Source organism: Vombatus ursinus, unplaced genomic scaffold (assembly GCF_900497805.2).
Source record: "Vombatus ursinus unplaced genomic scaffold, bare-nosed wombat genome assembly UNPS02014789.1, whole genome shotgun sequence".
Classification (NCBI taxonomy): Eukaryota; Metazoa; Chordata; class Mammalia; order Diprotodontia; family Vombatidae; genus Vombatus; species Vombatus ursinus.
The window spans coordinates 1,307,318-1,321,891 of NW_020954567.1; positions in this window are offsets into that span (position 1 = coordinate 1,307,318).

The following is a 14,574-nucleotide window of genomic DNA, read 5'->3' on the forward strand; positions in this document are numbered from 1 at the left end:
GCCTTGTATGTTGATTTTCCAGTCTCATAGTTGAAAGAGCACTCAGAGGCTAATAGGGTGTCAGATTATGAATTGGAAAGGACGTTAGAGGTAATTAGTCTATAGTCTTCATTTTAGAGTGGAGCTAACTTGTCTTACCTACCACACAGGGCTACAATCCTAAAAGATGATGCATCTAAGAGTTATTAGTGAGGCTTAGTGACTTCCCTGAGGTCACATAGATTAATTAGAAAAGCTGGGATTTGCACCCATGTCCTCTGACTACAAATCCAGTTCTTTCCACTATAACATCCCTGACAGTAATGTTAATAATTGATATTAGTCCCAAAGATGCTTTCAGTAAGCCTAAAGAACATGCACTAACATCATTACAATTCTATTAATGTACAAAAAAGTAATTTTATAGTTTACAGAACATTAAATAGGAAAGAATAATATCAGAAAAATGACTTGTCCCCATACCATTTCTACCTAAACTCCATTGAAAATGATGAGAAAAATTAGATCAGTAATAATAATGATGATGATGAGATCTCATTTATATAGGGTTGTAAAGTATAAAAAGGGCTTTTCTCACAACAACTCTGAGATATAGGTAATTCAAACATTCTTTTTCCCTTTTTGTAAAGGAGGAAACTCTGGCCCTAAGAGGTTAAATTATTTGACTGGGATCGTAAATGCTTGGGGCAGGATTTGAACTCATATCTCCTAAAGGGAACCCTGCTATATCCCAAGGCAACTCATTCTCTATTCATTATCACCCTCCCCTGTAGCATCATAATATTTATAAAGCACTTGCATGACAACAATCTTGTGCCAGAATATGAATCCAAGTAGGAGAGACGGGGCCAGACAGTGGAAAGAGCTCTGCATCTACTCTCAGAGGATGTGAGTTAGAATTCTGGCTCTACTCCTTGATACCTGTTTAACTTGGGTCAAGTTATTTAATTTCTCTAGGCCTATTTCCCTATAAACAAAGGCACTGTTTCTCAGGTTCTTTCCAGCTCTAAATCCTTATCTCCTGATTCCAAGTATGGTAGGCTTTCCACAATATGGCATTGCTTCTCATCCCTCCTCATCTCTTTTCTTTGTTGTAAGCGTCCTTTGTGATTGTGCAGACTGCAGCCCCAGCTGGGCACACCTCTCTCTGTCTCTGTCTCTCTCTTCTTTTCTCTGTCTGTCTCCTCTTTTCTCTGTCTCTCCTCTTTTCTCTCTTTTCTCTCTCCCTTCCCTGTCTTTTCTCTCTCTTGCCCTCTCTCTTCTCTCTCTTTCACTCTCTCTGTTCACCCTCTCTTCTCCACTCCTCTCCTCCTCCTCTTCCTCCTCTTCCTCCTCCTCCTCTCTCTCTCTCTGTGTCTCTCTCTCTCCCCCTTTCTCTTTCTCGCTCTCCCTCCCTCTCCCTCCTTTGCTAGGGAGAGCACAGAAAGGATGGAGTCCTGATGTCAATATTTGCATTGGTGGGCCTTCCTTCAGCCGGATACCATCACACTGTTAACACAAATTAATTTGTGCCTTTCCTTTCCCAATTGACCTTGGACCTTGCAGGTGGCTTCAGCTACTGCTGGTTATACTGTCCAGAATTCCTCGCCACCCTTAGATACCCTCCCCCAATGCCCTAGTGGAGGAGAGTGCTGCCACCTCACAGGACAGCAACAATTGTCTGTGCCAGGCCCTGGGTGGTGATAGGTTTTTATCAGGACTCCGGATAGCAAATTGGAACCTTGCTCCTTTACTAGGTAGGGCAGAATTCCACTGTGCTGGCAGACTGGGGAGGTCATAGAAATTCATGGAGGGGACAGAAATAACATTGTTTGTTAGACAAGTAGCCTCAGTGACATTTTAGGGAGAATGGACCTGAAATCAGGATATCTGTGTTTTAGATTTTGTCTATCATAATCATAGATAAGTCCCTTGCCTCTCCCTCCCCCTTAGCCTCAGTTTCCTCATTTATAAAATGGGTCACATTGTAATCTTTGTACTACCTACCTTATATAAGAAAAGTACTTCATAGGCATTATAGTACTTTGTATTGATAAGGACTGGGCCAGTGATTTCCCTGGCTTAGGGAGCTTTCAGGTGAGAAAATTCCTTCCACTAAAGCAGGTCTATCCCTTCTCTGAAATTTATAGTCCCAGGGAGCTTCCTAGCAAACTGACTTGCTCAGGGTCACTTAGCTGGTAGTATCAGAGGGAAGCCTTGAGCCCAGGTCTTCCTGGCTTTAAGGCCAGTTTTCTCTGTGTATTGTGTCATGCTAATTGTGTTATATAAAAGTGGCATTGGGATGGGTGTCTCATCACCTTATCACTGCTAGCATTAAAGGCCTCAGTTAAGGAAATACTGATTTTTACCACCATGGCTCATGGACACGTACTATCTGATGGCCTTTGTGTGATTTTGCTCTGTCAGAATTCAATCAGACAATTAAATAATACTTGCTTTACCTACCACACAGGGATGCAATCCTAAAATACAATGCAACTAAGAGTTATTAGTGGGGCTAGGCTAGAATTTTGGAATATGTTCTGGACTTAAATTCAGAAAACCTGAGTTTGAATTTTGGCTCTGCTCCTTGCTAAACATGTGACATTGAGCAAATTCTGTAAACTCTCCTGGTCTCAGTTTTCTGAGTGAACATAATAATACTTACCCCATCAATCTTACAGGGCTGTTGTGAAGAAATTGCTTCATAAACTTTAAGGTGCTATATAAATATGCTATTGGTATTATTCTTGGCTCATGGGATTTTGGATGTGGCCATGTGTGACCTTGGGCGAATCATTTCAATACTCATCACCTCAATTTTCACATTTGTTAAATGAGGATAGTAGACTAAATAATCTCTAATATGCCTTTTGTTTATAATATTCTATGACACTTGGGTTATCAGATTGGTTCATCTGTTTCACTTTTAGCTCTAACTTTCTGTGGTTCAACAAATCTAATTAATTATAAGAGTCATTGTTAAAATTCAATTTGCTCAGTTTCTCCTTAAAAGAGTCCCTATTATGTCATGATTTACTCCAAAGCCTAGTAAACAAAAACACAAGAGTTCTGTACTCATCTGTGCCATCAAATGGGCCAGCCATTTGACTTGCTTTCTCTAGATTGGGGCAAATACTTTTTACTTTGTTCATGGATACTTTGAAGGGTCACTTAATTATTCTTCATAGTGAGTGTGGTAGATCCAAGTGTTGCTTATTGGGTGATTCACTCTACCTTGTTGGTTTAGTTCGTTGTCAGTAAGACAATTTTCCCAGACCTGGTTTTCTGACAATATTGTTGGAAATCTAAGGAAATCTGCAGTGAACATGACATAATCTTCAATGCTTTTTACACTGTTATCTCCAACATTCTGTGAGATACCTCAGGGAGGGAGGGAGACCAAAGGAATGGACAAAATTATGGATGCTAATATCATATAAGAGTCATTGTTAAACACAACCATAAAAATAATTGTTTAGTGAGCCACTGATTATTATGCATAAAGAAGAAAGATTTGTACTCACCAAAGTTATTCATTACTGTCATGAAGGACGCTCTATCCAAATAGAGGAGGGGTTTCCTGTAGTCTGGGAAAGTCATTTCTGTTTGTAGATGAAATTGGACCAATTACCTTAAAACCTAGAATATTATAGGACTATCTTAATGAGATTCTTGATTACTCAAAAGAGATCAGTCTAACAGTCCATATAGGAAAAATGGATGAAAAATGGTTATTATCCAGGCTGTGAAATGAAATTGGAAAAATAACTCATTTACTTAGTTTATCAATACATGTAGTTGGGATAGATGTTATATATGGGTAATAAGTTGGGCCCAAGATTTAACAGGAGGAAGAGAATGGACTGGATTGTGTTTGAAAAACTCTGCAGTGCTTTCAATAATTTCAAATTGCTATCTTATGAAAATTCATTTTTTAAACACAAGTTGACACTTGTGATACCACAGTCTCAAAGGAATAAGAGCTGTGGGTTGCTGAAAGGGAAATGGGAAGAATCATGGTGGACACAAGTAGACATAGCAGACTTCTGACAATGATCTATACCCAAGAAGTGACACAAGGGACATCAATGAGGAAATGTATGATAGGAAAAGAGGATGGGTCAATTATGTAGTGAGAATTAGTGAAAAAATTTAGATGGTTGCAATGATGTCCTCAGAATGTTAAAAGGTCAAGGGTTGAAAACCTTCCCCTGAGTTCTAGTCCTGGGCAAGCAAGCTGACTGCGTGACCTTGGGCAAGCCGCTACACTTTTGAGAACTTTGAAGTTCCTACTCTGTAAAATGAAGGGATTGGATTAATTGATCTTTTAGGTTCCTTCATGCTCTAACACTTTGTGATTTGTATTGGTCCTTTCATGATCTTTGTTTTGGTGGGGAGCATTCAGGGGCATTCAAGTGACTTGCTCAGAGTCACACAGATGGATTTGAACTCAGGTCCTCCTGACTCCCAGGCTAGTACTCTATCCACTGTGCCACCTAGATGTCCCAAGATCTTTCACTATTGAAGAGATGTCTGGTTGGATTTATGGATGTAGTCCAAAGCCAAAAAGGAGAGGAAAACTAAATGGCTTGTATTGGGTTAGAATTAAAGACCTAGTATTTAGTCAAGCATCATGATAAATGAAGGGTGTCTAGAATGTAAATACTAGGCCTGATGAGAGGGTGGGGGGAGAATAATTTTTGAGAGTTTCATTTTATGAACAAATGAACAAAGAACATTTATTAAGCACTTACTATGTGCTCAGTACTGTGTTAAATGCTAGGGAAAAAGATAAAAAAGAAAAAACAATTCTTGCCCTCAAGAAGCTTATATTCTAATGGGAGAGACAAAACACACAGTGGAGTGGTGGCTAGAGAGGGGCATACTTCGGCTCTGAAAATTATCAGGATGGAACAGGCATGGTGAGTGGGGCTATGATCACATATCTGTGCATTCAGGAAAGTGAGACATTTGTGGGTGTGTCTGATGTTTGCATTCACAGCTTTCTGAATATATTCAAACTTTCCAGGCTGAGCCTCAGGCCAAAGGTGACTGTTTTGGAAAGTCTGAATGAAATTAGTTTGGCTATATCTGTGTTATATAAGTGGCAGTGGGTAAAAGGGACTTTATTCACATTAGGCAAATTTTAAGTCTCCTTTACTAACGGGACTCATGAAGTCTGATATGAAGTGAAAATTCTCTTTAAAGGCTATAAGCAAGATCTCCATACCTCTCTAGTCTGTACAAGGACACATGTGCAAAAAACTACATGCATGTGAGCATGTGATAAAAAAATATAAAGATGTGCTTTAGTTTTCAGTATGATCCTGAGTCCCTTTGCTCTGTTTCATGGAAAAATGTCCTGTTTGGAGGTTTGGGCAAAGGGGCATGTACTGTGCTCCAGGGTCTATGTTTTGGCTATGGTCACTTAGCCAATTAGAACTCATCTAACTAACCCATCAGAGATGGAATGTTCATTTGCCAGATATATCGTAAAGGGGAGTCCTTTCATGTATAGGTTGGATTATGTGGCTTCCAGAGTCCATTCCAACTATTAGCTTTTGTGATTTCTGAACTGTACAATAGCTTAACCTATACCTCTCCATCATAAGAATACCATGAAAGACCTTGTACAATGCTCTGCTAAAATTATATCCATAGCATTCTTTTGGCCTACTAATTTATTAACTGTCAAATTCAATTAAATTCAACAAACATTTCCAAAAGGAAATTGTTAGTATGGCATGATCCATTCTCAGTGCAGCCAGGCTAGCTCCATATGGTCATTGCTTCCTTTTCTATATGTTCACTAACCATCCCTTTAATTCATTCTCAAATTTTGCCACAAATGAGTACTTGCAATGGAGAAATAGATGTCCTGATTTGAACTATACTCCTCCTGGAACACTAACTGGTGGGGCCCTAAGGAATTACAACAGAATGGAAAGATGACCCAGCAGCATTCTGTTTTTCTAATCATCTCTTGTGAGCTTGGTAGCAGGGCGTGGTTCCATCAGAAGCTAGATATATAAGAGGCACTCAGTAACTGCTTTGCTGATTGATTGATACTTTTATTGTTATGAAAGAAGTAAGTTCTCAGGATGCCTTCAGGTGACAGGCAGTGTGAAATGTGGTGCAGTGTAAGAAAGAAGGAAGAAAAGAAAAAAAAACACATATTAAGTGCCTACTATGTGCCAGGCATTGTACTAAACATTTTATAAATATCTCATTTGATCCTCAAAGAACCCTGGGAGATATGTGCTATTATTATCCCTTTTTTTACAGTTGAGGAAACTGAGGCAGACAGAGGTTAAGTGACTTGCCCAGGGTCACACAGCTTTCAAGTGTCTGAGGCTGGATTTGAACTCAGGTCCTCTTGACTCTAGAGCCAGTGCTCTAACCACTGCTTTGATCAGCTACTTCTAAGTGGAAAGAACATTGAGCCCCATTTCCTAGCTATGTGACTTTGAACATGTCAGTTCACCTGCATGACCCTCAGTTTCCCTATCTGTAAACTGAGGGAGTTGGAGTACAGGTTCTATAAGGTTCCTTTAGCTCTAATATACTGTGATATATTATTTCTTCCAGAAGATTCCACACACTTTTGTTGTCTGACTCACTTTTTGGAATTCTGGTTTTCGTTATTCAGCTTTTACCTATATCTCTTCAGCCAGGTGTTATGAGTGTTATACCAGGGATCATGTTGGAGTAAATAATGCAACTTTCAGCATGAGTTCAGGTTTGCAAGTTTCAGCTCCACTTTAGATCTTGAATTGTAAAGATAGAGAAACCCGAGACTGGTCAAATTGCAGCCACACCCTGGTGTGTGTGTGTGTGTGTGTGTGTGTGTGTGCATGCACGCGTGCACATGCATATGCATGCACGTGTGTGGGCTTTTCTGTCCTTGGGTTCACTTTCAGTTTGGAGACAACTGGAAATGTAGTTTATAATAGAAAATTTCTCTCTCAGATGAATTTGTTTTTCTCCCAATAGACTTGCAAAGAACATGGACTGTTACAGCTTACACAACTTTTTTTTTCATTTAACTTTTATTTTCTCGATTAAATATAAACAAAAAAATTTAACATTCACTTTTTAAAATTTTTGAATTCCAAATTCTTTCTCTCCCTCCACACTCCCCTTCTTGAGAAGGAAAGTAATTTGATATAGATTATACATGTGTGGTCATGCGAAACATTTCCATATCAGTCATGCTACAAAAGAAAATACAGACCAAAAAAACAAATATAGTAAAAAAAAATATGCTTCAATTGGCATTCAGGCCCCATCAGCTTTCTCTGGAAATGGATAGCATTTTTCATCATAAGACTTTGGAATTGTTTTGGATCATCGTATTGCTGAGAATTGCTAAGTCATTCACAATTGATCATCATACAATATTGCTGTTAACTAAATATACTGTTCTCTTGGTTCTGCTCATTTCACTTTGCATCAGTTCATGTAAATCTTCCCAGGTTTTTCTGAAAGCATTCTGCTTCCCATTTCTTACAGACCAATACAATTCCATCACAATCATATACCACAACTTGTTCAGCCATTCCCCAATTGATGGGCATCCCCTCGATTTCCTTGAAGTGGCTTTTAAAGAACATTAGTTCAACCATTTCACTTCAGATATGGTGGGAAGATGATGGTGTTACAGTATTTTTGTGATCCTTTCACAGGATTATAGAATTAGATGATACCTTAAAAATCCTGTGTTCCTACCTCTTAACTTTACATATGAGAAAATTAAGTCCTAGTGAAAGATAATGATTGACAGAATGCAAACTCATTGAAGATAAGAATGGTTTTTTTTCTTTCTTTGTATCCTCAGCACTTAGTAGGGGCTTAATGAATACTTAATGATTGATTGCCTGACTTGCCCAAGTGTCATAGTTGGAGCTCAAATCCAGGTCTTCTGTTTCACAATAAAATGCGTTTTCTTCTAAACCAGATATATCAAACACAAGGCCCACTGGCTGAATTGCTGGTAGCAGTACTCCCAAATGGCCCCAACCAGATTATAATGCAATTGGGAAACATTTAGCAAAATAAATAAAAATACTATTGTTGTTGTTTAGTTATTTCTGATTCTTTGTGACCCCATTTGGAGTTTTCTTGGCAGAGATACTGGAGTGGTTTGCCATTTCCTTCTCCAACTCATTTTAGAGATGAGGAAATTGGGGCAAACAGGGTTTGTGCCCAGAGTTACACAGCTAGGAAGTGTCTGAGGCCAGATTCGGACTCAGGAAGATAAGTCTTCCTGACTTTAGGCCCAGCACTCTATGCACTATGGCACTACCTAGCTGCCCTATAAAATACTATAGAACACAGATAATATTAATATGTGGTTCTCTAAGCCAACCTGCTGCTCTCAGGGATCCTTATGTCTGTTTTAGTGGCCCCCATTTCTATTTGAGTTTGACATGACTGCTCTATGTGCTTCTGGTGGTTTTGAGTAAGAAAAACCAGTCACTGAGTCAACACCTGTAACATTTGTGTCTGGGACAAAGATGGCTATAAATCCCCTACAACTCCTGCTGATTCCCCAGCACACATGGGTTGTGGGTATTTCTAAGTTCTATGTTTTAGATTCTCCTCTAACAGAACTTTCCAGTGCTATGTAAGCGATGACTACATAGATTGCTAAACTTGGTCTAATTGGTGAAGTTAGTTTGTGTCTCACTATTATGGATATCGTCTTCCATGAGCTTTGATCCTTAGGAGCATTGGGTCTTCCATCCGTCCTGCAGCTACAGGATATGTATGTCCTATATGTATGTCTCTCGCCTCAGTTAGATTGTGAGCTCGCTGAGAGCAGGGGCTATCTTGATTTTCTGTTTGTATTCCTAGCATTTGTCAGTGCTTGGAACATAGTAAGTGCTAAAGGCTTGGTTTTCCATCCCATCTGGAGGAGTGCATGAGCCAGGAGAACCAAAGCAAGACAGATGGCCAGGCACAATTTTGCCAAAGCTCTTGCAAACTCCAAAGAAGCACCTCCCTTCCCGGCCAGACTGTCAGGCTTAGCAGCCATTGTGGTGGGGGTGCCATCAGGCAAAAGAAATGGTTGCTTTCTTCCTACTGTATGACTTTCCTTCCACCTGTGGACTTTATGCATCTATTTTGATGTAGGGGTGTGATCATGACTCACATGTCCTCTGGAAGATTATGATACAACTGGCTCTCTCATTAGGTTTAGTTCCAACTTCAACTGAAGTAATAAGGGAAAAATAAAGAAATAAATCTCCTTCCTCCTTCTGAGGGATACTGGCTTCTCTCTTCCTCAGTTGTATCCCATACACTCATTAATGCAGAAAGCATAGGTTGTTGGTCATCTATTTTATTTTTTAATATAGAAAGATTTAAAAATGATGGCTAAGTGCCTCTGATTGCCTACATGGGGTTGGGTGGGCTTGGTCATACACTAGTTCACCAGCACACCAAACCCCTACCCCTCAGTATGATATATAATTCATTTCCTTACTAATTTTTAACCTAGGTTCTAAGGCAATTGAAGGGTATGTTATAATACTTCTTTATAAATTCATAGAAATGAACAACCTCTCTCCCCAGTTATTCAGTTAGCTCTGAGCCCCAAATTTAGATTATAATGTAAACTAGGGAAATCTTTTCCCATAAGTTTTCACTCCTCTTTTTCAAACTACCCCCTAACCACACAGGCTTAAATAAACATTGGCTGACTTTCAACTCACATTGAATACAATGTATATATAATTTAACAGTATAACAACTAATATAAAGACATATTTAAACATTTCAACAGTGTATCACGGTGAAAGAATCATTACCAGAATCATTCCTACCCATCAAGGCTACTACTGACTTCTTCCCAGTTCTGGAAACACAGTTCTACCATTCAGTTCCCTCTAGATGAAGGCAAAAAAATCTCCCAGGAATGCTTTTTATTATACTTTCATTGGATATAAACTAAATTCTCACGGGAAATATTTTTTTCAGTTTTTCTCAAAGATGATAATTAACTTCCTCAGTGTCTCAGGAAAGATATTCTCTTAGTACTTTCTCAATGAAGTTCATATAGTCTCCAACCATGATAGCTGACTCCTCCAGATGACATTTAAACCACTACTATCCCCAAGAGCTCTCTTAAAGATACAGTAAAAATATCTATTATCTCTGTGGGAAGGGCTATTGAAGCTGAAGTTGTATTTAATAACAAATTAATTAGCATAGAAATGAAAAGAAATCATCCACTTTAACTGGCAACCCAGAAGGGGTGAAACCACCATCCCTTTAACCTGATGATTCCCACTAGAACAGAGGGAAAAACTTAAAGTGAATGATTGACTGGTAAAGGGGGAAAAATACATTTTCCCTGGAGAGATAAAGGAAGGAAAAGAAAGGTGCTGCAATGGAGCTGGTGCTTCTTACTAACTCCAGAGTCTGCTGGTCACTGCCTTGGCTCTTCTTGCTTGGGACCTGGTCACTGGCTTCCTCCACTTGGCTTTTGGTCATGAGCAACTTAGTTTCAAGCTCCTCTTTGACTCCTCCTTGATGATGTCCCCTGCCAAGGAGAGAGGGGTCTCAGCAAAAATGGATGCCAGACTCTCCACTTTCTATCATGACTTCATGGGCTTCTCAGTTACCTTTTTGGCTTTTCTCTGAAAGTCTGGTCCAGGTCAAAATCAATGAAACTTGAGAAACTCTGGGTAAAATCTGCCTCATCATAGGCTGACATTTTTGGCCCCCCAAGTGTTCATGGTAACACCTTTAAAAGAAGATGAAGATGAAGAGATGAAGGGTCCCATATAAGATAACCCACCCTTTGTGTGTTGTGTGTGTGGTTTAAACTCAGGACACCATGGTGTTATTATTATGGATCGCATGCACTTTGGCAAGAAGATATTTGCCTACCTTGTTTCCGAAGGTGCCATTGAGAGATCTGCCATAACTATGCCAAGTGGTCACGCCTCTTCTGGGGTCTTCTGTGACTGGGGAGGTTTCCACCCTAGGTAAGCCAGCTTTGGTTCTTTTTCCCTGAGAAGTGAATAGGAGAGAACATTTTTTGTTGTCAGCAGAAGAGTCTCATGCAGATGTTTCTGCTTAGGAACACCTGGCAGCTTACAAATCTCACATGTGATGTGGGGGCTGACCGAGGAACACACACAAAGCCTGGATAGCACATCCTGTTTCTCTTTGCTTATGTGTGCCTTGTAGCTCCCTATCTTGTTTCATCTATGCAAACCTTGGCTTAGACCTTAAATCATGACAGTACCTACTTCTATTGGTGTGTTGTGTATCCTCTGCAATCCCTAGTAAAGGGTCCGCAACAGAATACATGCTCATTGCATATCTGTTGGAAAAGTGGATTGAGTGCTGTATCTGAAGTCAGGAGGATAGAATTTCAAGTCCTGCATTAGACATTTAGTTATATGACTTTAGTCAAGTCACTTAACCTTATTTATTTTTTGGGGGGGTGGTGAAGCAATTGGGGTTAAGTGACTTGCCCAGGGTCACACAGCTAATAAGTGTTATGTGTCTGAGGCCAGATTTGAAGTTGGGTCCTCCTGACTCCAAGGCCGGTGCTCTATCCACTGCACCACCTAGCTTTTTTATCTGTAAAATGGGGATACTAATATCTGTTGTACTTCACAGAGTTATTCTGAGGACTAAATGAGATAAGGAATGTTTGCTTTGCAAACTTTAAATGAAGTATTTATTTTTTGGTCCAGACCAGTGGCTTACTTGATGTAAGGAGCTTGGATGTGAGGAGACTCCCTCTGCCAATGCAGGTTGGTCTACTTACTGTCAATCACATGTAACATTCCATGTCTACTTAACCTCTGCCATGCTTGGAATACTTTCTTGGCACCTCTGCCACTTTGAATTCCTTGAGGACCAATTCAAATGCTACCTCCTATATAAGCCCTTTCTTCATCCCCCCTCAGTTGCTAGTGCTCCCCCATTACTTTATATAAGATGTCCCAAAATTCTTAGTTCAATGAAAATGTATTAAATTTATCAAGCTATCAAAGCTTAAAGTTGCACTAAGACTTTTGGGACACCTTGTATTTAGTTTGTATGTTTTTGTATTTACTTATATATGAAGGTGTTTTTTCTCCAATAGAATATAAGCTTAAGGGCAAGGACTATTTCAGGTTTGTCTATGTCCCCAGTGTTTACTATAGTGTCTGAATACTTAATAAATGCTTTTTGAATGAATGAGTGAGAAACAGTGGGAGATATTATTAGAAGGGTAGATTGTTGGGGCAGCTAGGTGGTGTAGTGGATAGAGCACCGGCCCTGGAGTCAGGAGGACCTGAGTTCAAATCCAGCCTCAGACACACAACACTCACTACCTGTGTGACTCTGGGCAAGTCATTTAACCCCAACTGCCTCACCAAAAAAAAAAAAAAAAAAAAAAGAAGGGTAGATTGTAAGCACATTGCAAAGGTTCTTGAGTGACTGAGGCTAAGGGGAGACTGGTAGCAGAGAGGCAAGGCAGTTAGAGGGCAGAGTAGGTAAGAGGACTGGATTTAGAGTCAGAAAGATCTAAATTCAAATCTGGCCTCAGATACTAGCTGTCTTACCTTGGCAAGTCATTTAACTTCTCTCAGCCAGTTCCCTCATCTGTAAAATGGGGATATTAATAGCATCTACCTCCTATGGTTGTTGTAAGGATTCATTGGGATAACATATATACAATGCTTTGCAAACCTTGAAACACTACATAAATGTGAGTTGTTGTTATCATTAGAGGAAGCAAGGACATCGCAATCATTTAGACACAAAGTGATAAAGGTTTAGGTTGGGGAAGTAGAATTGAATTGAAGGGACAAATTGATTGTGGATATTGAGTTCTAGATATTGAAAGAATTTTTAAGAAGCGATAGCCTGTAAACAAGTGGATTCCCACCGCACTTGGGACAAAGTCTCAACTTCTTAGCCTGCCTTTCCAGGCCTTCTGTAGTTGGACTCTGTCCTACCTGGTCCTCCATTTTTGTCCTCCATTTCTTACTCCATTTTGCTCTGTCTCCTTGTTTTTCTTCTCACATAAAGGATTTAGCTCAAGCTGTTCTTTCCCCAATCCTGCCATTTCCTCCCTTTTCCTCTTCATCTCCCCAGGTTCTACCACATGATCTGACTCTAAGTCTCATCTCTTTCATAAAATCTTCCCAGACAGCTCTAGTCCCTCTTGATATCTTCCTTCTGTGAACTCCCATAGGACATGCTATCTCTCTCATTTTGGCTCTGACTACTTGCATTATTACTTAACTGTTTTATGAGCAGATGTCCTGCTTGCCCAAATTTAAACTCTTCACACCTTACTCGCTGACTTGTACTCTTCCATCCAGTGATGCTGGCCTCCTGGCTGTTCCATGAACAAGCCACTCTCCCTCTCCATTCCTTGGACATTTTCCCTGGCTGTCCCCCAGGCCTGGAACACTCTCCCTCCTCCACCACGACTACTGATCATCCTGGCTTCCTTTAAGTTCCAACTAACATACCACCTTCTACAGGAAGCCTTCCCCAGTCTATCGTAATTCTAGTGCCTTCCCTCTGTGAATTGTGACCTATTTATCCTATAAGCTTGCTTTGTACATATTTATTTGCATGCTATCTCCTCTATTAGATTGTAAGCTCTTCTGGAGGGCTTGAGGGCAGGGACCTTCTTTTGCCTCTTTTTGTATCCCCAGAGTTCAGCACTGTGCCTGGAACATAGTATGCACTTAATAGAAATTTATTGATTGATTGATCTTCAAAGGCAGAGACTTGATACTTTCTCCTTTCTACATTGTTAGGCACACAGTAGGCTCTTAAATAGCTCTTGAATTGAACCAAACATACTTGTCTGGTACCATTACTATCTTGGCTTGCCAAGGTGAATTTTGACTTCTTCACTTGGGAAACCAGATTTGATCTCTTTCTGTTTTTAATTCCCCCACAAGGCCTTTTTTAGTCTTGTTCTCTTTTGCAATCTTTCTCACTCCTGTATCAGAGCATTTCCCACTCCCATCTCACAATGTTTCCTGTGTTGAAATCAATTTTCTGCAGTTTATGGGTTTCTCCCTTGCTCGGAATGCTCTTTTTTGTTCTGCTCATTATAAAAGTGGATGCTTTGGTTGTGCCAACGATGTAGCTCTCTTAACAAGCTATCCAGATGACTGGAGAGTTAGGAGGGTGAAAAAAAAGTCCCAAATCATCCCTTCCCCTACACCCCCCCCAAAAGATGTGAAGACCCTCGAATGAATCTCACCTGGTTCAGAAGTAGTTTTTGTGTTTGGGCGTTATAAATAATAATGGTGAGCCCATGCTTTTCCTGGACTTTTGTATCCAGATGCCAAGGCCTGGAACACTCTCCCTCCTCCACCACGACTACTGATCATCCTGGCTTCCTTTAAGTTCCAACTAACATACCACCTTCTAACAGCTGCTATTCAGGGTACAGACATGCCTAAATCTTAGCAACAGTGGAGGCAGCCAAAGAAAGCTGCATTTAGAAACTGGGCCTCACTTAGGCATTTTGACAAGGAGTATTTTCAGGGATGTGCCTGAATTTTGTATGAGAATTAAGGAGTAAAAGGTCAGGATACAGCTTTGTCTATGGGC